An 18,040-nucleotide genomic window follows, 5' to 3' on the forward strand; every position below is an offset into this window, starting at 1 on the left:
AATGGTGATTTCCTTGAGTCAAAATGAGAGAACCCCCAAACATTTTTTAAGAAATAAAAGCACTGGGAATAATAGTGACAGAGGTCCCAAAAAGTTGCATAAATTGTTTATGTATGCCACCACCGCAGCCAGAACTCTGTAGGCACAGAAATGGAAAGAAGAAGTTCCAACAAAAGAGGAGTGGGATTTGAAATTATTGGACTATGTGGAAATGGCAAAATTGACGGCAAAAATAAGAGACCAAAAAGAAGAAAAACTTGTAGAAGAATGGAGAACCTTTTGGATTAACTAAGGAAAACATTAGTCAAATGAAATTGCTGGCAGGACTTGAAATATAAAAGGAATGAGAATGATAAATCAATGTAATGTAAGATATATGTTTTAGCTACATATTATATTTATGGGAATAGATGAATGATTTGAATAGAAACATCATAGAAGGGTGGGAAGTCAAAATTTTAAGGGAATATTCTACTGAAATTGAATTGGATTTGTTAAATAGTTTGAAAACTAATAAAAATTTGTGGGGGGAAAGCCTGAACTGTAAAACTGTAAATACTACAGAGGGAAATGGATAGACACCCCCAGCACAAGACAGGTGGTGACTCTGAGGTGCCATTAGGGTTGACGAAAGCACTGGTTTATCTTCTGTATCACTGCATGCAGCACTGTTTCTATTCCAAAGCAGTTCATCTTCCACCAAAAACTATGCAGAAATGCTAGGATTTTTGAAATGTAAAAATACCTCACTTTTACTGCCACATTCTGCACAATGGGTGGAATATCTCTTAGGGTCTCAGACTTCCGGTCGAGCGCTGGCCATCATGGACGGAGCTCCCTTCGGTTGAAGGGGACTCAATGCTTCAAAGGCGAGGGGGAAACGCTACAGTGCAGCGACCCCCTGTAGAAGCCCCAAATTGAGCGTTTTGGGGACGTGGGTACCGGCGGACACCAGAAGCGGGCTCTACCCTCCCCGGCAAGCTCAAGTTTTGAGCTTCAGGAGAGAGGGGGGAGCCACGGTGCATCGTTAACAGAGCTTCCTTTGAGGCATGAAGCTGCAGGACTGTGAGGCTTGAGCGCTTGATTCTTCCAAAGATTCTGAAAAAGCCATCGCTCTCAAAGTGAGTATTAATCTGAACTGATTTGTTGAAATTGGCTACAAGGTAAAGGGGCTAAAAAAGGAAGTCAGTCCCTAACTGCTGATGAAAGAGGGCAAAGAAAGTATCCCGAATCCATAAACAACTGCTTTTTAAAACTTCAAAACTTCTAAGCAGTAACAGTGAATCCCCCCCGGAACAGGGGAGGGGGGGAGTGGAATTTTTGTGTTGAAATTCCCTGTATTTGTTGGATTATTAGACTGAATAAAGCTACTCCTGAATCTGGGAATAGATCGCCTGATCGGAAGGTGAGGCTTAAGGATGATTTGGTTGGAATGCAATGAACATTTGGAAAGTTACTGAAGACTCCACCATTTCCTGTTTTTCAAACCCTGCGGTGTCCTTGAAGCCGAGAGGATGGGAGACACAACAATGACAGCTTTCCAGCAGATGGTGTTAACAAAGTGCGGAGCTCTTCAGCAGATGATGACAGCAAAGTTTGCCCAAATCAGAACTGCTCTTACAAACAACACGCGAAAGACTATGAATTTACTTGATGAAAAGGTTGTAAAACTGTGTAAAATTATTAAAGGAGAAGAGGGCTATGAGGATGAAGAAGAAACAGCAAAGCAAGAAGGACTTTTTAAGTGTGAGAGGCTTGGAGTCCAGAAAAAAGAAAGATTAGAGAGCTCTTGGAGTGAGAGACCAAGAGTTCAAGAAATACAACAAGAAAAAATACAACAAGTAATAGGGTACAAAGAGAAAAAACTTTATGGTCATGACAGACCAGTAGCCCAAAAAGAAGAAAAGAGATACAACCTTGAGAAGAAGAATTCACAAATACGAATGCCAAATGCAGAATTTGACATGCTAAAAACAACAAAAGAAGACACAGGAGCTGGAAAGAGAGGATTTTTGGGGGGAGATCAGCGAGGGATGGGAAGAAGAAAGGGAATGGTTAGAATGGTCAGGAAAGGTGTGGGGTGAGGAAAGATTATTTAAAGGAAAATAAGATAATTGGTGTTGAAAAAGGATTGTTTTATAGACCAGATTGAGCGATTTGTGTACCAGAGAAGGAGATAGTGAACTCGGAATAATTTCTAGATTGATGATTTAAATGTGTTTTTATAAATAATAAGATATATGAATAGCCTTAGAAGGGAAAAGGAGGTAGTAGGGAAGGTATTGTTAGATTAGTGATAGTACTTAGAATTATTGGAGTAAAAATTAAAATACTATCTTCTGTATGAAAATGGGTTGGAAAATAATTTAGATTGATAGAATATAGGGGGTGAGTAATTCTTTTATTTTTAAGATGGAAAAAAAATGAAATAGAAATTGCCAATGTCGTTTTATAATGAAAATCAGAAAGGGGGGGCTTTGGGGAAGTCCACCTAAGATGAATATGAAAATAAGGATTTGAAAATGTTTAATTATATGTATTGTTGAGTCGTTGTTTGTTTTAAGATGTTCTTCTGTATAGTTTATATTATATGTTTATTTTTCTTTCTTTCTTTCTTGTTTTTTCTTTTTCTTTCTTTTCTGTTTGAAAATCCGAATACAGTGGTGCCCCGCTAGACGAAAATAATTCGTCCCGCGAAAATTTACGTCTAGCGGGGTTTTCGTCTTGCGGAGCGGCAATGGGAGCCGCGCTCCGCAAAACGAAAAAAAAAAAGACGAAATTTTTTCGTCTTGCGAGGCAGCCCCATAGACTTTTTCGTCTAGCGGGGCAGCCTCCCGCTAGACGAATGCTTTCGTCTAGCGAGTTTTTCGTCTAGCGAAGCATTCGTCTAGCGGGGTACCACTGTAAATTCTTATTTTTTTAAAAAAGGAATATCTCTTAGGGTCTCTGCTCAAGTTGTTGCTATTGCTATTGTTAGTAATATTAATATTAATATTTTTCATCATTTTTTACAAAATACCTCAAAGAAGCAACTTACAAAATATTCAAGTACTGAAAAACTTTACAAACTTTAAAATTCATAACATAGAATATACCATAAGAATAATCAAAGTATTCACCCGTCAGCAAGAATAAAAAGACCAATCCTATTCCACTAAAAGGTGAACTACCAAAACAGGCTGGAATAAAGTTATATTTGCAGCATGGCAGCTTCAGTAACAAGTGAGTTTGACAACCTATGGTTGAGGAGTTCACAGCATAGTTATTTGCCCCTTCTTTCTTTTTTCTTTATTTATTTATTTATTTATTTATTTATTTATTTATATATATATATACTTTTCTTCATTTTTTAATCTATTCTTTTCTTTTTGGTTATTGGTGTGCGTGTGGTTTTTTTTTTTTTCCCCTCCTTTTCCTTTTTTTTTTTTTTTTTTTTACACTTAGCCTTACATATGGGTTTGTAAATAACATAATACGCTGGGTTTGATGGAGATAAATAAAAGGATGACTGAGTTTAATTGATAAACATCGAGAACAGTAATCAAAATGATAGAGGCTAATTTATTTGAGATGTACAAAGACTTTTCCTTTATATATAAACAGAATGTATTTGTTATATTTGTATTGGTGTATGAACATTGTAATGTAAAGCTATGTCATATGATGCAATAAAGTTAAAAATTTAAAAAAAAAAAAAAAGGACTGGTCCAAGTCATTTTGCTCCCTGAAGGAAAAGGTGATATGGTGGCTCTACATATAAGAGCCAAATTATTTAGGCTGTGTAGGCAGTAGAGGGGGATGCTCTCCCCTTGCCCCCTTGCCCAGCACCTGCCACCTAAGGCAGTTTTCTCACCCTGCCTTGCTGCCCAGGGTACTCTCATCCTCTCCCAAAGTTGGGTCTCCTGACATTGCTTCTGTAGTGTAGGAAGGAGCTGCACAGAAGCAGCAGACATTCTGCAAAGGTCATGCCAGGAGGGATCTTTGGTTGGGGGACACTTACAGTCCCAGCAGTTAGAGCAAAAACAACAATTTCCATAAATCTATCCGACTCTAGTAAGAAATTTCCTTTTTGATTCCTGTGACTGTATGAAAACCTTCCCTCCCTAATTTCCAAGCCAAATTAATTAACGTTCCATTTATAATCATTAGTTCTCATACACTCAAGCTTCTTTAACCTAAATTACTCTTCCACCCCTACTGTGTTACTTCCTCTGATGTATCAGCTATAAAATAAATCACTCCCTCCTCTCTCCAGAGCTACATAGGCAACACTTAAAAAAAAAAATCTTTGGTGCTCATCAGATAGACTCTCTGCACTTATGCATTTTCAGAAGTGTTCACACATCAGCTGTGAAATTCCAGCAATAATCTCCCTGCTTCTTATGTGATAACTTAAGGGCTGCCTTAAGTTATCACTGAGGCTGTGCCCTACAGAGGCTGTGAATTTCAAGTGCACATCTGGTATGTTTTTATTAGCCTCACAACAATTTTCTTGTAGTACCTTTATGAGGACATAATAGGGCTGGCAACAGATTGCTGAGCCAATAGCTATGAGCCACAGGGATCAATCATGTCACAGCTGATGAACAGACATAGCCAAGAGTCAGCTGATCGTTCCTACTAACAACAAACACAGGTGGTGAGTGTTGACAGGACTAAAGCCAGAAGTGGAAGCAAGAGGGAGAGAACATTGAAAAAGTCAAGGGCAGAGGCGGAGGAAGCCTCTCGGGTGCCCGGGGCAGCGTTGCTGCGCCGAGGCACCCCCTGGGGGCGGGGCGACCTGACGCATGCGTCATGACTTCACGATGCATGTCTCACGACAGACAGGGGCGACCTGACGGACTTCACGACACATGCCTCATGACAGACTGCGCATGCGCAGAAATCCGGGCATGCGCAGTCCATCCCGGCGGCGCTGCTGTTCCAGTGGTGACCCGCCGAGCGAGCAACGGCTCCTGGGGTTTCCCCGTCCGTGCTGCTAAGCAGCACAGACGGGGAAGCCCCAGGAGCTGGCGCTTGGTCGCTGCTGGAGCAGCAGTGCTGGCTGAGATGGACTACGCAGTCCATCCCGCCAGCGCTGCTGCTCCAGCGGCAACCTGCCGAGCGAGCGCAGGCTCCCGGGGCTTCCCTGTCCCGATCACGTGGGGCAGCCCCATAGTGGCGCCGGCGGGTGGACCCCGGACGGGCCGTGGGGTGGAGCGGCTTCGCTCCGCAGCTTGCTCGGGTCCCGCCAGCAGGGCGGGGCTGGCCCAAGTGTCACCCCCCTCCCCTGGAACCCATAGCGGCACTGGTGGGCGGACCCTGGATGGGCCGCGGGGCTTTGCTCTGCTGCTTGCTTATGTCCGCCAGCGGGGCAGGGCTGGCCCAAGTGTCACCCCCCTCTCCTGGAACCTGGGGCAGACTGCCCTCACTGCCCCCCCTCGTGACGCCCGAGGTCAAGGGGAAAAATCTCCACCTGCAACCCCCAGCCTAGGGAGGATTGAGGATGTCATGGAATGCTAACTGAAGAAAGAGAGGGGGGGAGAGTGGAATAGCTAGCTTGACTGACTGGAGAGCCAAACAGGTACCTACTGGATATATCTACAGGAAGCTGCCTTATACTGAGTCAGACCCCTGGTTCATCCAGACCAGTGTTGTCTCCACCGACTGGCAGTGGGTTTCTAGGATATCTGACCAGGAGTCTCTCTCAGCCCTACCTGGAGATGTCAGGGATTGAACATGAGTCCTTCTGCATGCAAAGCAGATGCTGCACCACTGAGCTACAGTCCCCTTCACCCTGGTTAGGATGGAGGATACACTAGGTTGCTTCAGTACAGTGTCTGCTTGTATTATATCACTGACTATCTAGTGGAATGCTCAACATCACTAGGACAGATGGTGTGAGGTTCAGTATCCCTACATGGGAGCCGCCCTCAGGGTGCCCCAGCCTTGGTATACCATGAAAGGGCAACGGACCTGAAAGACTGCCAGCCCCTGTATAAACCTGAAAGATCACTTAGACCACCTGGGGAAATTCAACTTATGGTATCGCACCCCAAAGAATATAATGGGGCAGGGACCTGAGAATGGGCATTTTCCATGATTGCCGCTGTATCACAGAACACCCTTCCCTCTGCCTTATGTGAATCGTTGCTTGCTTCAGATGCCTTAGTATTGTTTTACTCAGGCTTTCCCTGACCCACAAGATTGGACCCTGTCTTCATTTGTCTGAATTCGCAGTTTTTGTTTTCATATACTTTTGCACTACTGTTTTCCTGGCTTTTGTTTTAAATATATTGGTTATTGCTTTTATGTTGTGAATTGCTTTGAGGTTTCAATTTTTTAAAAAATAGTTTAGAAATGCTTTTAAATAAAATAATATATTTGTGGACACCCCTGGAGGTGACAAATCTGTTTCTTCCTTCCTGTTGCTGTGACCAGTATTTGATGCAAAGGATACTTCTCTTGAGGGGAATGCTGCCTGTGGCTGGTCTGAGTTGCAGAGCACCGACTTTCTGCCATTTTCAGACCCCTGTAGCAGTGGCAAGATTTGCTTTTAAAGCTTGAGCCAATTTCCTACTTTCTCCTACTGTGATGAATAAGATAGATTGTATTGCTATTGTCACTTCCCCTCCCAATTGTTATTGCAATGTTTGTTTTCTGCTTTTACCTATGGTTGAAAGACTGACTGACTGACTGACTGACTGGTGTGAAGGCTTGATGTTGTTCCATCTCAAGTCCCAGGGGTCACGTCTAATGCAGCTCTACATTACAGTCAGTCAGCAGTATACTTGTTCATCTGGAGAAATGTTTTGTGCCAGCAGAAGTTGGCTTCCCAAAATAATTCATAAGAAGCTTGCTGGTAACTTTGCTGCAGAATGGATTGCACAATCTGTTGCGTTATGAGTTGCTGCTAATGCAACTGTTGCACTGGATTCCTCTGTTGTGCAACACTGAAACTCACCCCTCCATTAGTGAAAGTGCTAATGAAAAACATTAGTTACAGCCTCCAGATTGTGGCCCCATTTTATATTCTCCCACAGAACTGAATGGGAACTATGAAGAGCTAACCCACCACAATCTGCAGAGACCTTCACTTTATAGCCCCAGAATTCAAACATTGCTCTCAAACATTAAACCCTCTTTCCCCAAGGACTGTATCCAGATGAAAATCATGCCTCCATCTAGTATTATATCTAGTTTTGGCCCTGTCAGGGAGCAAAGCATTGCTCGGGAAGAGAGGGGGGAGAGCATAGATGAAAGGGCAGAGAGAGAAAGTTGGGATTCAGCCAGTCAGGGGGAGGAGCGTAAATATCGAGAGCAATTGCCGATAATAACTACAGATACTTCCTCATCCCCCAGCCCCCATCAGCAGACGCCTCAGGAAGAAGGAGAAAGCACTCACGCTGTCAGTAGCAGACAGGGGAGGGAACAAAGGGGGAGACGGAAGTTCAGACATCATTTCAGGGCGACCAGAGGCTTCCTCTGCTGGAAAAGGCGCGAGGACTCTAGTCCGGAAAGTCTGTTAGCTAGGAGTGCAGTCATGCTTTATCACTCTGTAATTATCAATGTCTAATAAACAGCTTTTAAAGCTCAACGCTTGAGCCGGCCGTTACTCACAGCAACATCAAAGGCAAGAGAAGCCGTGACAGTACTTCCAGACTCTCCCGAGTTGCTTGTGAGGCTTTTGGAAGCTGCAGGATGTCGGAGCTTGAGAAATGGCTAGAGGCCGAAAGGGCAAACTGGCAGCAGCAGGCAAAGGAGGCTGTTTTGAAGGTTCGGGAGGAATCTGCAGCCACGATCGGGGACTTGGAGGAAAGAAATAAGCGGTCTGAGCTTCGGAATGCGAAACTGGAGGAAGATTTAGAACATCTTGAGACAAGATTGGATGAGGCGCGGAAACTCAGCGGAGGGGGAGCGACTTCAATTGTGACACAGAGGCAACAGATTGCATCAGTGAGTAAGTTCTATGGAGACCCCAGAGAATATATGGGGTTCAGAACAGAAATTGATTATGCCCTTAAAATACGTGGGAAGGATTTTCAGACTGATGCTGAGAAGGTGGCATTTATTATTTCCCACCTGTCGGGGCCAGCCAGAGAATGGGTGAGGCCGCTTTTGGCAAGTGATAACCCCGCGCTGGGGAATCTCCAGGACTTCCTGGATGCTATGGCTGCGCATTATACCAGTGATATTGAAAACGAGATAACCAAGCAGGAAATCCTGAGGCTCAGACAAGGAGAGGGGACTGTGAGAGACTATGTGGCAAAATTCACTCTGTTGTGCCATAAGTTGGGGTGGGAAATTTTAGCCCCACAAACGGAAGCGCTGTTCCAGCAAGGATTGAACCCCGAAGTTTTGGATGAAATAAGCAGGGGGCCACGCCCAAAAGACACCGATCAATACATAAAAGCCGCCTTGCAGGTGGGGGTTCGATGTGAACAAAGGGCATGGGAAAGGCGCAACGCTGACAGCAGACAACCTCCCAATACCTACAGGAGGTCTCTCCCCAGTGCTCAGCCCGGCCAGAGCAACAGGCAGAACCTACCGGCCGAAGAACCGATGGAGATCGGTCGCTTGGAAACGCGGGGGGTTCCCAAAGAAGCGCCCCGCAGGGAGTTGCTGAGGAGGGGGGAGAAGGAAACCCACAAGTGCTTTGTATGTGACAGGCCAGGTCACATAGCCAAAAATTGCTCACAGAAACGCGTGTGGCAAGGAATGGCGGCGGCATCAGTGCAGGAGGGCAGAGAGGGAGAACAGGAACAGGGAAACGCCAACGCCTGGTTGGAACCAAGAGAGGGGAAGACCAACCAGGCGGAACGCAAGTGAACCCCCCAAAACAGCAGAGTGCAGTGGTTCCACGTCCTCCCAGACCCGGAATTGTGCTTATGGTACGGCTAGAATTGCCAAACGGGTACCCCCTGGACATAGAAGCGCTCCTAGATTCGGGCAGCTCCGCGAATTTCATGTCCGACAGCTTTGCCAAGGCTCACCAGATAAATTTATTGCCTTTGGACTTTCCCCTGACGGTGACCACGATCGATGGGAGAGAGCTGCTGGGTGGCCAAGTGAGGCATCAGACACCACCCATGAGGATGAGCGTCTCGCGGCATCAGGAAGTGATTGCCTTCAATGTCACACACCTGTAGGGGCACCGATCATACTGGGCATGAGTTGGCTAGATCTCCACGATTCGGTCGTTGCTTGGCACCAGAGGTCACTCACCTTCGGATCCTCGCATTGTACGGAGAATTGCCTGATGGAGGTGGGAACACCGGAGACGGAGGGGAGGATAGCCACAGTGCAGTTGGAAGATTCCAGGGGAATTCCACCGCAGTATGAAGACTTTAAGGAGGTGTTCAGTGAGAAGGAGGCTGACCGACTACCACCCCATAGACCTTATGACTGTCAGATTGAGCTCCTACCGGGGGCGAAGTTGCCAGCAGGCAAGTTGTACTCCATGTCGGAGCAGGAGCTGCAGGAGTTGAAGGAGTTCATAGACAAGAACCTGCAAAGGGGTTTCATAAGAGAATCCCAGGCAGTCGGAGGAAGTCCGGTATTTTTCGTGGACAAGAAAGGCACTGCCCAGAAACGTCTGGTGGTTGATTTCAGGATTTTGAACTCACGAACAAAACCTACAGCCTTCCTGATGCCACGAATCGACAACTTGTTGGCGGCAGTGCGAAAGGGAAAGATTTTCACGAAGTTGGATTTGCGAGGGGCATACAACCTCATAAGGATCAGAGAAGGAGACGAGTGGAAAACGGCCATGTTTACCCCGTTGGGCACCTACGAATACCGAGTTATGCCATTTGGATTACAAGCGGGCTCCCACACCTTTCAAGCCTTTATGCATCATGTACTGGGCCCCTTGTTGTACCGGAACTGTGTATGTTTTTTGGACAATATCTTGATTTATTCTGACAATGAGAAGCAGCATGAGCAGCATGTCAGGCAGGTGTTGAAGAAATTGCAGCAACATCACCTGTATGCGAAGCTGGAGAAATGCCAATTCCACGTCAAGCAACTTGACTTTCTGGGGTACCGTGTGTCTGACAAGGGCCTGGCCATGGATGGGGAGAAGGTAAAGGCGGTGCTAGATTAGAAGACGCCCAAAACCAGAAAGGATGTACAACGCTTCATTGGTTTCAGCAATTTCTACCGCAAATTCATCAGGAATTTTGCGCAGCTTACTAGCCCGATAACCGATACGCTGAGTACTAAGAAGAAATTTCTGTGGACTACAGAAGCTCAGGCGGCATTTGAGCAGTTACGCCGGGTATTCGCTTCTGAGGAACAGTTGCTGCACCTGGACACGGCGCGACCCATACGCCTTGAGACAGATGCGTCGGACAGGGCGGTAGGAGCAGTACTGTTACAACAAGATGCAGAAGGAGACTGGCGACCCTGTGCGTTCTTCTCGAGAAAGCTCAGTAAATCAGAACGCAACTACACCATCTGGGATAAGGAGCTGTTGGCCGTTGGAAAGACTGCTTTCCTAAGATGTTACCAAGAGAAACTTCACTTTCCCCAGTTAAAAATGGTTCCCCGCCCCTGGTCTAAAAGAAGCTGCAGCTGGGGCACTGGCCTAAACTAATGAAAGACTGCTGCTACCTGTAAAGTGGGTGTATCAAACTATCGAAAATGCATAAATAAATAATAATGAAAATAAAAAGCAAGACTGTTGCATGGATTGCTGAAGCAACATATGTGATGCTCCTTTGACATTTGATAAATATTCTATATAACAAGCTGCATATTATCAATAACCAGGAAAGTTATATTATAAAGTCTTTTTTTTCACCTTGAAAACCCAGGGACTAGAAAGTTAGAAAATGTTTTAAACTGGATTTTATCATATTCTTGATTTTATCATACAGAGTATTTTGACTATTGAAGGTGTATCTGTCAGACATGCATCCTAGTCCTCTCATGCATGTTTACGCAGAAATAAGTCTGGCTTCCTCCCAAGAAAACATGTCCATGGCAAGGCAGCTCTAAAGTCAGGGTGTCTCTGCACTTGTTTACTGTGTCCACCGCAAACCGATCTGATGTTTCATGGGAAGTGGCAGCAAGTCCTTCATTAATGGCACAAAATGCCTGTGCAGAGAGTCCAGCAGCCTCAGAGCTATTTTTAGTAGTGAAGTTGCTACTGAGTTTAATTAGCTTGCCTGACAGAAATATTTCCTACTATTGATGTACCAGGAGGATTTATTAAAAAGAGCTGCTAAAGGTCCCTTCGTGTGTGAAAACATTTTTTTATCTTCTTGTTTTCATTACTGTTTAAGTGCCAACACTCATATCACATTCTTTGCCATAAAAGCATGTCTGAAATGGACATCTTTGTGGGTCTACAGCCTTTTCACACAGAAGAGTGGGGAGAAGGCCCCCTGGCTCATTCTCCAGACAGGGCTGCAAATGCCCCTAGTCTGAAGCCCTGGAAAGCTGCTGCCAGCCTGAGTAGACAACACTGAGCTAGATGGACCAATGGTCTGAATCCGCATGAGGCAGCTTGCTATGTTCCTATGGCCAGGGTGCCCCACATGTCACTGCAATCAGGGTTGTATCCAAGCTTCTCAACCAGAGCTCTTGTGCTGCCAGACAGATGGATTCGAATTTTGTGCAACAAATTTTTGCAACAGATTGCACAAACTATTGTGCCCTGAAGTTATCAGCAGCTTGCTTATGCATTCTTTTGAGCAACTATGTCCCACTTGTGCAAAACATTTCACCAGCACAACCATTATACCGCTGAGTAACTTTAACTTAGTGCTCCACTGGATATAGCCCATACAGCCCAAACCACCCACGGAGGTAGACTTGGGAGCATCTCCTCCCAAGTGAAATGCACAAGATTGCTCTATCTTGGAGCTGTAGACATGACAGGGCCAGCTTAGGATCTCAGAAAACCCCATTTGGGAGAGCTTCCCACTTTGGAGACGTTTGTTGATTCCAATCGGCAGGGATTCCAGCCCTTCTGCCTGCCTGCACATTTGGTGGGTGGAAAGGGGAGCTCCAGGCCAGCAGAGACCTTGGTGTCACTCCAGAGCTGGAAGCCAGAGAGAGGCCAAAGGAGGCTGGCTGGGCTGTGGAAAGGGAAACCTGCAACTCATCGGTACACACCATTATTTAGTGATCAAACACACATTGAAACACATATTTAAATGCAAATGTTTCTACTTTAAAAAAATAGATTAATATGGAAATAGGACCCCTCCTTTTCTTCTCACACTGGTCAATTCTGCTGGGGTCCTCCTGCTGTGATTTAAGGAAAGGGAGCTGTGTTTAGAGCAGTGTTTTTCAACCACTGTTCCGTGGCACACTAGTGTGCCGCGAGATGTTGCCTGGTGTGCCGTGGGAAAAATTCCAGCCAGAATATCAGCTTTGTGTTCAGCCAAACAGGCCCTGGTTGCGCACTGAATAAAGTATTTTATAATTTTTCATATTTCTGTTTACTTACTATTTCATAATAAAGTAATTATAAAATACTTTCTTTGTGTTTATTTGATTCCTGTTCAAGAGAATTACTTTATATATAGTCAATATAGGCACAGAGTTAATTTTTTAACATTTTCTAATGGTGGTGTGCCTCGTGATTTTTTTCATGAAACAAGTGTGCCTTTGCCCAAAAAGGTTGAAAAACACTGGTTTAGAGGAGGCAAAGGGACGATAATTTTCAGACTGACTTGAGAAACATTTTTCCTCCAACCATTTTTTTTGCAAGAACCTCAGAAAACTGCATACATTGGGGAGATGGGAGTTGTAGTCCAACAACATTGGGGATGCAGGGCTGAGAAAGGCTGCACCAATTTGATGCTCATGAAGGACACACTGCAGAAGATGACAGTGGTGTTGGTGCCACCCCAACGCCCCCTGCAGCAGCCTTGCTACTCCTGCTAAGGCCACAATGGGTGGAGAGCAGTTTCTCTAAATTTCCCTTTTCCCCAATCTTAAATTCATCTCACCACATTGCCATACCATTTTGAGATTTGTTTACCTTGTGAAAATTCATAAGCATTTTAGTTTGACTCTCTCCCTCCTATACACATCTTTATTTGCAATTTCCCCTACACATAATATTCATTTTTTGCAAGGTAATTTCCCCTGTTATAGTGCATTTGTGTGTGTTATTTTGCCAATATATTGTTGCACTCTGAGCTATGTGAGATTCCAGGGGTTCCAGGTGCTTCCCTAGGGATGTTTCCTTTGGGGAATGAGGCACTGTGGAGACTAGGTTGCCTTTATGATATATGGTTTATCTACACATATATACAACCTGAGTCTGCGATGGGTGTGTATTTGTGTGTGTGTGTGTGACACAGCATCAACACCCCAAAAAAGGTGTTGTTTCTCCTATAGCCACAGCCTTGGATTCTAACAGAAATCCAACATTGCTCTCATTGTTCTGGCTCTCTTTCCAATTGCTACTTTACATCTAGGTCACATCACTCAAAAACTCTCTATGCTAAACACTGGCTTTATCTCTTAGGGGGGCACCCATTTGCCTCTTGCACCAAGACCCTTAATCCCCCATCAGCTCACCAGGAAGCTAGCTTGGCTATTAGAAGTCTTGATTAGATTTTAACACTTGCTGGATCCAGGGATTACTTCCTTTCCGAGCTGGGGCCTCACCTGGGAGAGAGGGGTTTACATGACAAAAGAGGTTAATGGCCTATCTGAGAGGAATCTTGGGCCTGGGCAGAAAGAGGTTGTCAGGGGGGTGTGGTGTGTGAGAGAGGTGACAGGAAATGAGTCTTTTTAGCAAGGTGTTCTGGGAAGAAGTGGGGGAGAACAAGGTCTGGGATCCATCTTGGACAGGCTGCCTGAAGGCTGGCTGGGAGAGATGCCTTGGACTCCAGGGCTGCCCTGCTGTGGGGAACAAACCCCTCTTGAAATGACCATGCTGTAAGATCTGGACTCCCTCCATACAGAATGAATGTATAAATAGGTGAATAAACCATAGTTCTTAAAGCTACAACAGTCTGCCATGTCTTCAATTCTCCAAAGGAGCACAGCACCTGGGTGTGGGCCAAGACCCCTGGAATCCCCTGTGCGGCACAGCAGGGATTGCAGTGGCCAGTAACAGAACACACCTTGCTTGACTGGAAAACTGCACTGCAAAATCTGAAGAGTGCAAATTTTGAAGGATAGCTTGTGTTTTGCTTCACATCTTGTTTTGGAAAGTATAAATTACTTCCCCCTTTAAATGCAAACTGAATAGAATTTCTTCTCCAATGCTAGTGTGGGAGGGTGCGGACTAGCTGCAGGTGGGAGGAGATCTGAGGGCACTTTGGCAGTGAGTTCTTATAACCTGGAGCTGATGCTGCTATTCTGTTACCAGACGAACCGGGGTTCTGACACACAGGCTTCCTTTTTAATTCCTGAATAATTCCACTTCAAGCCCACCTGAAGTTTGGGCTTCTGAGAGTTGCAAACCTGGTTTATTATGCAGTCAATTTGTCTCTCACCTGGGAGAAAGGGACTGAAAAGGAACTCTCCCCACATAAAGCATGTTTACTGCTCATCAAAATCTAGTAGGAAAAAAGACGATGTTCTAAACTACAGGGGCTGTAAATGCTCATTAGCAGAGCGCCTTGTTTTTCATGCCCTGTTTTTATTTCTTCTTCTTCTTCCCTTCCTCTTCTTCTTTTTACATCAAACTCTACTCTGCTCTAAGACCCCAGGGAATGATTTCAAAGTCATTTCAAAGTTGAAGTTCAATAAGAAATGCTCTGGATTAATGGATCGACATCCACTGTGACTCTCAAAAGAGCCACCCACGAAGGTCTTGTTTGAAAATCTGATTTAAAGGATGTTTGTGCTCTGGGATTCTCTCTCTCTCTCTCTCTCTCTCTCTCTCTCTCTCTCTCACGCACACGCAGACATGCTCGAGATGTGTTTGTTCTGAGCACCAGTGTCATTGTTTCGCTTCAACCTACTTTCAGAGAGATGTGATTTAAAAATAAAAAAACCTCCTGACAAATCAGATGCATTTTATTTCAAAATCCAGACTGTTTCTTTTCTCCTCTGTTACTGTCAACTCATTCTTTGTCTTTGTTCAGATGTTATGTTGAAGATTATGGCAAGTGCCTCATGGGAATGCCTAAAAACAACCTTATCCCTAGCAAAGAGTGATTTCTTTGCATATTCCTCTTCTGTATTTTAGGTGATGCCTTATTATTCAGTAGGGGTGGGGGAGGATTTTTCCCCTCCACTTTTTGCAACAGGCTGACTCCCAATCTTAGACTCCCAAACTTGCTTGAGAATTGCAACTCAACTCCCAGTTCTCGGGAGTTTGCAGTGGATTTTCAGTGCACAAAGAGTACAAAGGCCTATTTTACTGGTGAATGCACTTGAAATCATGGAATAGCATGATTTTTCCATAAAGGGGGTGGATTTTACATAAATGTGTGCACAAAATGTGTATAATGGGATGGAATGGGACAGAATGAGTTGGGATGAATCTATGACTATCATTGATGGCTCATCCCAGCAAGATCAAAACAGGATGGAATTGAGTCCTCAGCCCCTGCTCCTTCCTTCCTTCTGCAGTGCGGTGCATTTTGTCATTAGCTGCTTTGTGGTTTGGTTTTATGATTTCAGTTGAACTTGGACTTTTAAAATGTGTGATATCTTTGTAGTCTGCCCTTGAGACATTAGGTGAAGTATGTGTAAACAGATAAATCTATAAGAACATAGGAAGACCTGCTGAATCAGGCCAATGGCCCACCCAGTGTGGCATCCTGTTCTCACAGAGGCCAGCCAGGTGCCCCAAAGGGGAGCCCACAAGCATCTCCCACGGGAAGCAGTGATGGCCACCAACCTGGGTGACTTTAAAAGAGGACTGGAATAATTTCTGGAAATCCATCTACGCTCCTGGCCTCAATGGCTCTGCTGTGTCTCCATGGTCAGAGCTGGAAATCACCATGGGGGGGGGGGGTTCTGCTTATGGGTTTCCCTGGTGTGAGAACAGGATGTTGGACTAGGTGGGCCCTTGGTCTGACCCAGCAAGCTCTTCTAATGTTCTGTTGGGAGGTGGGTGGAGTAGATGCCTGTCTCTGTCTCCTCACCTGATCATAACAAACACTCAGCCTGGCAGCTGAGGGGGCATTATTGAGGTGTTCTCACCCCCCCAAGCTCTTAGCCCCTCTGCAGTGGTGTCAGAGTCATTTGAACATAATGGCCTCTGCCCCCTTCTTCACTTGTGACACCACACTGCTTATTTACTGCACCCTTTGTGTCCTCAGCAAAACTATCAACAAGGATTTACAACAGCATCAGGATCACATTATGCCAGAAGAAGTTAGCTTTCTGCTCTAATTTCTCTGTATTGTTAGGGACAGCTGCAAACAAGAAATCTAGTTCCATAAAGCATAAAAATCTATAGCTACCATGGTGGGGAATCCTGAGGCATGAATACTCTGCACTGATTAAGAAAACTACCTTGCCTGGAAATTGCTCTCTGTGAATTTTCACTTCATCTCCCCCACACCCCAATCCTGTTTGGTGACATTGTCTCCCCTGATTGCCATTTCCAGTGTGGTGTAGTGGTTAAGAGTAGTAGACTCGTAATCTGGTGAACTAGGTTCGCATCCCCGCTCCTCCACATGCAGCTGCTGGCTGACCTTGGGCTAGTCACACTTCTCTGAAGTCTCTCAGCCCCACTCACCTCACAGAGTTTTTGTTGTGGGGGAGGAAGGGAAAGGAGAATGTGAGCCTCTTTGAGACTCCTTCGGGTAGTGAAAAGCGGGATATCAAATCCAAACTCTTCTTCTTCTTCTCCAACCACTGCTTCCTTATCCTTCTTGGATTAGCCATAGGGATGATCCCAGACAACCAGGGATAACATTGTGCACATCTCTATGCTATGTGATCATTTTGGCTACAGTATGATATCACCAATATGGTCTGATGCTCCTGGATAAGTGTCACAGATAAGCAGGAGAAGCAAACCTTTCCCACACAAAGAAAGTTGTGAAGGTCCTCAGGGAATTGGCTTCAGCCATGGCTGCCCTTTTCAGAAGACCCTGATCCATCTCTGCAGGAAGGAGGGTGCAGTGTCAGGGACTGGCTGGATACTGATGAATGGGCACCCAGAGAAAAGGGGTTGGAGACTAACTTGGAAGAAGGGATCAGTGAACTGGAGGAACCTGTAGCAGCCAGGAGATGAGAGTGAGAGGCAGGAGAAGCTGCAGGATTGGAGAGTGAAGAGCAGGGGCAGCAGGAGGCAAGGGGAGGTCAGGGCTCCCCCATGTCTTCCTCCTGCCCCCACCTCTCCTGCCCCCACTGTCTCCCAAGACCAGGCGAGAACTGAAGAGGGAGGAGCAGAAACAGGTTACATACAGGTGAAGTCTTCACCAGCTTGTGCAAAGCACAGGTGGGGGGGATACATGTATCAAGGTTGGGGATGGGGCCCCTTTGCTGTAGCAGCTGCTTCATCAGGTGCACACTTGGGAGTAGCTGAGAGGTGTATTTTTGACAAGGTTACTTTTAACAATAAAGAGCTGATTCCTCCCTCTGGGCATTCCATGCCTGCAGGGGCATAGCAAGGGGGGCGGGGGGGCCAGCAGCACCCTGCTGAGGGTGACACTTTGGGCGGTGGCCCAGCCCCCTGGACTTAATTTTTTTTTTTAAGGCTATTTTCGGCACTGCCGAGGTAGAGCCACAGGGGCGGGCAGCCAGGAGGGGTGTCACCCCCCCCCTCACTGGCCACCCCTGTGGCTCCACCCCGGCAGCGCTGAAAATAGTCCCCCCCTTCCAGCGTCGGAGCTCGGCATGGAGGCAAGGGGCGGGCCAGCGATAAGGGGTGCCACCCCATCCTCACTGGCCCGCCCCTTGCCTCTATGCCGAGCTCCACCGTTGGCTGGCTTGCGGAGCCTGGGCTCCCTTCGGGGTACCGTGTTTCTCCTAAAATAAGACACTGTCTTATATTTTTTTTCGCCCAACAAAACACAGTATGGCTTATTTTCAGGGGATGTCTTATTTTAACTGTGTCGTATCAGTATGCTGCATAGCCACGCCTCTCCAGGCTGTTTTAATGGGAGGTACCACGTCACTATGG

The 18,040-nt window shown here is 45.8% G+C and overlaps 1 protein-coding gene and 1 long non-coding RNA gene across 5 annotated transcripts in view; one reads left to right on the plus strand and one right to left on the minus strand.

Moving 5' to 3' along the window:
• The window catches only part of ZMAT4 (zinc finger matrin-type 4), a 241,476-nt gene that overhangs the window by 90,619 nt on the left and 132,817 nt on the right, over positions 1–18,040 (minus strand). The window lies entirely within an intron of this gene.
• The window catches only part of LOC117052197, a 45,893-nt gene that overhangs the window by 5,335 nt on the left and 22,518 nt on the right, over positions 1–18,040 (plus strand). The gene's annotated exons all lie outside the window — the stretch shown is intronic.

Source organism: Lacerta agilis, chromosome 8 (assembly GCF_009819535.1).
Source record: "Lacerta agilis isolate rLacAgi1 chromosome 8, rLacAgi1.pri, whole genome shotgun sequence".
Taxonomy (NCBI): domain Eukaryota; kingdom Metazoa; phylum Chordata; class Lepidosauria; order Squamata; family Lacertidae; genus Lacerta; species Lacerta agilis.